The sequence below is a fragment of the Elgaria multicarinata genome, chromosome 9, assembly GCF_023053635.1.
Source record: "Elgaria multicarinata webbii isolate HBS135686 ecotype San Diego chromosome 9, rElgMul1.1.pri, whole genome shotgun sequence".
NCBI classification, from domain to species: Eukaryota; Metazoa; Chordata; class Lepidosauria; order Squamata; family Anguidae; genus Elgaria; species Elgaria multicarinata.
The window spans coordinates 54,971,857-54,978,933 of NC_086179.1; the positions used below are offsets into that span (position 1 = coordinate 54,971,857).

General features: G+C 45.8%; 1 protein-coding gene across 4 annotated transcripts in view; it reads right to left on the reverse strand.

Moving 5' to 3' along the window:
• The window catches only part of RAP1B (RAP1B, member of RAS oncogene family), a 31,115-nt gene extending 25,282 nt beyond the window's left edge, over positions 1 to 5,833 (reverse strand). The window contains exon 1 of one of the 4 annotated variants that reach the window (XM_063133906.1): positions 5,754 to 5,833. The gene's annotated coding sequence lies outside the window, so the exon portion shown is untranslated. Of the gene's footprint in view, positions 1 to 4,264; positions 4,394 to 5,130; positions 5,200 to 5,229; positions 5,328 to 5,753 lie in introns of those variants that run through there. The other 3 variants (XM_063133907.1, XM_063133905.1, XM_063133904.1) reach the window with 3 other exon arrangements.
• Positions 5,834 to 7,077: the final 1,244 nt, after the last annotated feature.

The window sequence follows — 7,077 nt, forward strand, 5'->3', positions numbered from 1 at the left end:
TCATCCTTCATTTTATCATCTTCTGGACTTCTAGAAATGGAATGTTTGCCTGCATTAAGCCAAGCTTCTCTATCCTTTCACATGCCAGTTTATTTCTTGGTTTGATCAAATGTCAAGAGGAAGCTTGGACACAAAGGGCACCGAATCCCCGTTCCTTCTCTTGTGAAAATGGCAGTGCCCTCTGGAGACAAAAATGCATCTTGCTCTTGCACTTGAGAGTGGTACTGTACTACTTGTCCTCTGTGTGCAGGAATTTTAGTGGTCTGAAAATTTACAGTCTTACATAAGAATCTTTTAAATGTGTTTTGGGGAAGTAAGGCCAGGAAACAATATATGAACACCTTGTCTTAAACATTTTATTCATAATTCTAAAAGAAAATATATCTTTTTTATTATTTAAACAAACAAGTCCCTAAAAAAATGTGTGTGTGCGTGTGTGTAAAAACAGTTTCTCTCCCCTCTCCAATGTTTTTCAGGCCTTCACATCTTTATGTATAAAAAGTGACTATTTGGGAGATATTACTCTATAAAGAGACTATGTGTTGAAGTCACTGGCTGAATTCTTGAGTAGGTGTTCAATGAACCAACTTCACCAGAATAAGGCCCAAACTAGACATGTTAGGGAAAAGCCATGTTTTTCACATGTCTGTCCTGTTCATACAAAGCAGGGCATGAGAGTTTAAGTGGGATTGTTTTTACATCAATAGTTGAGAAGCTGTCTCCCTGCACTTTTTAAAGGCACTTTTTTTGTCGTTTCACCTCAATTCTGATATTTGAACTGTGGGGGAAATGGCAAAGCATGGGGAGTTAATGCACAGGAGGGCTCAACTTCCCTCAATTAGCTGCTCCTTTTGATGCAAAAATTACCTCCCACTGCCCACATTATGTACTAACAGAGCACACGGATGAATTTAAAAGCTGAACTTCCCTTCATATCTAGCTTGGCTCTGTGACATCCAACGGGCCCACATTAAAGTCATCTCTGAATGTCTAGTTTGATTTGTACTTCAAGTATTTTCATGTTAAGAACATAGGATTACTGGGGTAGGTTAACTATTGGATTACTTCATAGCCTGACCTGGAGAAGCTGGGAATGGAGTCTTCTGGGGACCTTTTCCAGGCAAAGCATGTGCTTCTACCACTAAGCTACAGCCCCTCCCAGCATTCTTTGCCTTCTTGCTTCACAAGCTAGAAATTCAGGACATTTCTTAAGCCTCTTTCTTATCCATAAGAATGACTAAAGGACAAATAAGATCACAGCACACATGCAAAGAAAACTACACAAAAATAGTCAAGATACTCTTTTAGTATCTTCCTACAGTACTAACTCAGGATAAAGCCTTTTGATTATACTTGATCAAGACTTGAAGTGTGTTCTTTTACTGATGGGAATGGGATTTAACTGGCTAAATGGAATCTAATTAAAAGTCAACTAACATTCTAAGAAAAGGACGTCAGGATGTTGAGGGGACTGGAAACCAAGGCTTATCCAGAATTCTTGAAAAAGCTGGGTATGTACAGCCTGATGAAAAGATGACTCAGGGGAGACATGATCATCCTCAAATGTCTGAAGGGGCATTACACAGAAGGAGCAAGCATTCTCTGTAGCTCCAGGGGGCAGAACTAGAACCAATGGGTGGAAATTTCAGGGAGGCAGATTTCAGCTGAACTTTAGGAGAATCTTCCGAATAATTACAGCTGTTCAACAGTGGAATCGGCTGCCTCAAGAAATGATGAGCTCTCCTTTGCTGCAGGTATTTAAGTAGAGGCTAAATGGCCATTTGTCAGGGATACCTATAGTTGCATCCAGCATTGCAGATCTTCTAATAAGCAGGAGATTGTACTAGAATACTTACTAATTTAGGTCACAAACTATGTCTCGGATACTATGGCTTTGTTTTTCTGTAAGCCTCCCAGGTATTTTGGTGGCATACAAACATTGCAAATAAATTAAATACTATTTCCCCCCTCTATAAACAGAAGGACCTTCTATGAATAGAAGGAGTTCTGCACACAGAAACAGTTATTCCATAAGCAAAACTCTTTCCATTAATGGAACTTTAATTCCATTAAATTAAAGTTCCTTCCATTCGCAGAGTGAAAACTTAGAAACAATGCCTATGTTTACAACTATGTATCGATTTTGAAGATATGTAATATTGCACAAAACCTGCTCCAAAGCATTAATAGTAAAATTCACTCCTGTTGCAATACTTGCTGAAGAAGTGTGGAGAATCAAATATTTTATTATTTAGATACCTGTTAAAGAAATACAACCTTACAAGGAAGAGGTATATATAGGGTAACCATATGAAAAGGACAGGTCTCCTGTATCTTTAACAGTTGTATTGAAAAGGGAATTTCAGCAGGTATCATTTGTATGTATGGAGAACCTGGTGGAATTCCATCTTCATCACAACAGTTAAAGCTGCAGAAGCTATACTAGACCAGATTTAAAAGAGGGCAGGGTACCTACAGCTTTAACTGTTGTGATGATGAGGAAATTTCACCAGGTTCCCCATATATACAAATGACACCTGCTGAAATGTCCTTTTCAATACAGCTGTTAAAGATACAGGAGCCCTGCCCTCCTTTTCATATGGTCACCCTAGGTATATGTAGAAAATCAGAATTCACAACAGTATACATCAAGAAAATTAGTGAGCAAATATTTCAGAAGTCATCATACTAAATCCAAAATACACCACTACAAAGTTTTAAAATAGTGTATATATGTGTGTGTATATATATCAAGAGAAGTTAAAATTTATTTTAATATTACCATAAATACAGTTGGTAAAGTTTAATACACTAACAGTACAATTTTATACATGTCTACTCAGAATTAAGCCCTACTGAGTTCAGTGGCGTTATCCCTGATAAGAATGTATAGGATTACAACCTAAGTTTCATTTGTGATCTAAGTTTAAGCCTTGTCTAATCTTCATGGCCCAAAACAGGTAATACATATTTACAAATACACTCTTCTGTAGGGGTGGGAAACTTGTGGCCCTCCAAATGATTGGACCTACAACTCCCATGATCACTTACCATTGGTTATGGCTGATGGGAGTTGTGGGCCCAAACATCTGGAGGGCCACAAGTTGCCCACCTCTGCTCTGTGGGCCTAACAGCAAGTAACAAAAGTTAAGCCGAAACAGAATGGTCTTTCACTGCTTCTCTTAAACTTTAAGCTTTGGTAAATCCTCAGAGGTAGAGGGCACCCACTGTTCATGGAGCAGTCATAAAAACACACCTCAGTGTCTTTACCACTCAAAACTGGTACACAAGTTAATATTAGGGCTACTCTTGATTCATGATTGAACATAGGGAGAGAGATAGTTTTTTGCTTTGCTGCATAAGGCTCAAGCCATTAAAGGCTTTATAGGGCAAAGCCAACATAAGGAAGAGTGCCCAGAACATGACAGGAAGTTAGGGCAGAGCATGTAGTATGTCCCTGTGGTTCTTCCTATGGAGAAAGAAGCTTCCAAAGCCTTCACATTCTAAACTAGCTCAACTCTCTCTGTTTCTTCAAGGATAATCTGCACAGCATTATGGCAGCCAAACCTCAGAATTACAATCAATACAAAAAACTGCCAAATAGCAGTTCCAGCCTGACACCACTGCATCCTGACTTTCTAGACATTGTATTAATTTCAAAAGCACCCGAAGTCCTCAATACTAACAGGAAAGCCACCTTGCCTCCCAGTCATGGACCTCTGACAATCATCATCAATTCAGTCTTGACTAGATTTGGTTTCTTGAGACAGGAAGTTACTCAAATATTGAATTAGGGCAAGTCAACTAGAAACTGTACAGCCATTCAACAAAGGTAACAGCACAAAGAGCTGAAGAAAGTCTGCTTGCTAGATAGAGATGTTGCTAAAAACCAGAATAGTTAAGAAACATAATTGCTTACAATAAGGTGGGGTGTAGTAAGGACTTCCATTTTGAAGTAAATTTCTAAGCTCACTCAAACATAAATGCTGCAGTCACTCTTTGTCTGCAGACTTAAGTACAATTTAATGGAAATTAACAACCATTGATTTTAGTGATGTTTGTGACAAGCACTGCATCGAGGTCCAAAGCCTTAGATACCTCATGTCTATTGGGACTACCATGAAGGAAAGAAGCACAGGGTTGTTGCTCTGAACCCACCCTTATTTCTCTCCACCACCCTCGATTTCTCTCTTTGATCTCAATTTCTCTAACGGGGACAAATAACACTAACAGATATGTCATCAATAAAGAATCCACAAATTACCTCTTTCAGAGGGGCAGTGCCTCTTCTTCTCCCACCCCACGATACGAAAGTCTGAATTCAACCCAAATGCACAGAAGAATAAGGCCTGGCCCAAACTCGAGTCTGCCCGTCAGGCGCTGCTATCTCCCTTTGGCGGAAGCATCACACAGAGTATGTTGCTCATTCTTAGGGGCTGGAAACGAATTCTGGCAGGAGAATGGGAAGCGGAAGAGGCCTATCTCAGCCTGAGGAGCGGCCGCCCAGCTTCCCGCTGGGGCGGAGAATGGAAACAGTGAGCAGCTTCGACCCAGCCGGACTAGGCGGGGCTGCGATTCCCAACAGAGGCCGCCGACACCGGTGTCCGGCCGGCCGGCCGGCGAGAACTTTCTTCGCCGTTAAGAGCAGGGTGGGAGTTCCTCTCCCACCGCCCCCCCACACCGCCCTCCTCCTCCACGGCGGGCCCCAAGTGCCGGTGCGGCCTCGGCTCAGGGGCTCTAACTTTCCCCTTCCGCTCTAACTTCTCCTGGGGACGCGGCCATAGGAAGGGGGGAGGGGCACGAGGGTTTGGAGCCGCCTTAGCCCGGCTTCTCTTCACTGAGGGGAGCGGTCGGCTCGGTTCCGCCTCCGCCATGTTCTATGTCGAGAGCCTTGTCCCGCCTGCAGAGCGCTGCCGACACTACTACTACTACTGCTGCTGCTGCCGCCACCGCCCCCTTCCCACCCGGCCCTCGCCCCCTTCGCAGGCTCTAGCTGCCGACCCACTTGTGTCAGACACTCGCCGCCACCCCGCCCGGTGCCGCACCGGTCCTCTCTCGCACTCGCTGGCACAGACACGCTCCCCACCTCGCCCCCTCACCCGCCTCATTGCCATGGCGGCCTCTACCTACCGGACGGCGCTGCCGCTCCCCGCGTCGTCCGCCGCCGCCTCCCTGGCCGAACCTTCAATTCCCCCCGCCCGTGCGAGAGCGCGCGCGTACCCACACACTCCCTCCTCGCTGTCGCTGGCTGGGCGAGGCTTGAAGCCGTCGCCGTGACGCTGCACGCCCAGCCTCGCTCTGGTTTCCCTTGGCTCAGTCCGGTGGCGCTGGAGAGGGGAGGGGGGAATGACCTCTCCGCTCTGCTCGGAGCGCGCACGCGCAGGGCCCAGCCCGGGGACACTGCAGCCCCCCTTCTCCTTCCTTTCCCTCCCCCCACCACTCCGCAACCTTACGCAGGGCCCCATCCTGCCGCGGTCTCAGCCGCCTGGAGAGAGAAAGAGAAGCCGCTCAGAGCGTGCGTCCTACGAGCGCGTAGATGAGAAAAAAAAGAGGAAGCCGCAAGAGCAGTGGTAACCACCCCACCCCCTTCGCGAGCACGCGTCCTCCCGAAGATAGGGGAGGACGTGGTGGGCGAGGAACGAGCGCAGCAGCGCATTGAGAGAGCGAGGGAAGGTCCGATCACGCAGCCTTCTTTGGCCGGGGCGAGTAAGCATTGCAATAGACCCTTCGGCTGCCCTCCAAAGCTCACTTACTTGGGTGTAAGTCCCATTGTGCTGAATAGGACTTGCTTCTGAGTAGACCCGTAGAGGGCGGCACTGTAATTCTAAGCGTCTTTCTTCTGAGGGAGCCCCACTGAACTCGGTGGGGCTGACTTACGAGCAAAGCGCCTGAGGGCTGCCGAGGCCATTCGGAACTCGATTAACTGTCGTACTTCATTAGACGGCTGAGTTGTGTCCCTGCCAGAGCGTCCCCGCCCAGTTTTGCTAACTGTGTCAGCTCCTTTTAGGATGCCATTCCTTCTATAGGCTTCTCAAGGAGCAGCAGCCCTACGCCCAACTGTTGGCGAAAAAGAAAAGAAAAAATGATTCCGACAGGCTTTCTTCTAACATCCGATGAAAAAGAGGACTCCGTTACCTTTATGTTCGTATAAAAGGATTGTGTGCATCCCGACCCGATGCAGTTAGGCACTAAAATCAGCGGGGTTAGTTAGGCACATCAAACTCTGTACTGGACCAGGCTATTTAGAGGCCCCTCCGCCCTCCCGTGGCCCCAGTAATAAGTATTGGGCGTTCCTTGGCCTGGGGAGAATTCATCTCCTCAGCCCCCAATCCAGCAAAAGTTAGCCATGTATACCAGCACATGCGTGTTACTCAGAAGTGCATTCTTTTGTATTCCATGGGGCTTACTCCCAGGTAAGTGTGCATAGGATTGCAACTCAAGGCTGATCAATGCAATCTTGTGCTCACTTACACAGGGGTAAACATGCAAGTAAACATTCATAGGACTGTTGTTAAGCTCATCACAACTAACTTATTATGTTGGTGTCAGTGAGACTTAAGACATGACCAACTTTAGGTGGATGGGACCTTGTGTAAAACTGACAGGAAGTTGCAATGACAAACTCCCAGGAAAGGGAGTGGGTGTGGTGGAGTAAGGACAAGGGACTTACCAGTTATAAGAAAAGAACAGCTTCATTTCCCCAAATTGCCTTGCTATCTTTAATTCTTTATTTGAGATTTTATTTTCAGCCTGACCTAATCATGGCTACCCTGAAGTAAGTTGACACAGCAATGAATGCAGAAGTTTGGTTGGGATAGGTTGGTTTGGTTGGTTGCGCTACATGTTTTACGGTTCTATATTTACCAACAACAACCCTGTGTGATAAGGTTATAATAACCAGTAATATAGTGGCTGAATGGGTGACACGCCCAAGGCTACTCAAACTGTGCATGGTTGAGTAGAAGATTTGGTTCCGGATGAAAGGCACATCTCACATGCTGCCTCTTGAGAGACTGAGAAATTGTTTTCCCTACTCAGAAGAGTAGAAATAGCACCCTCCCAAGTCTCTGAAACAAA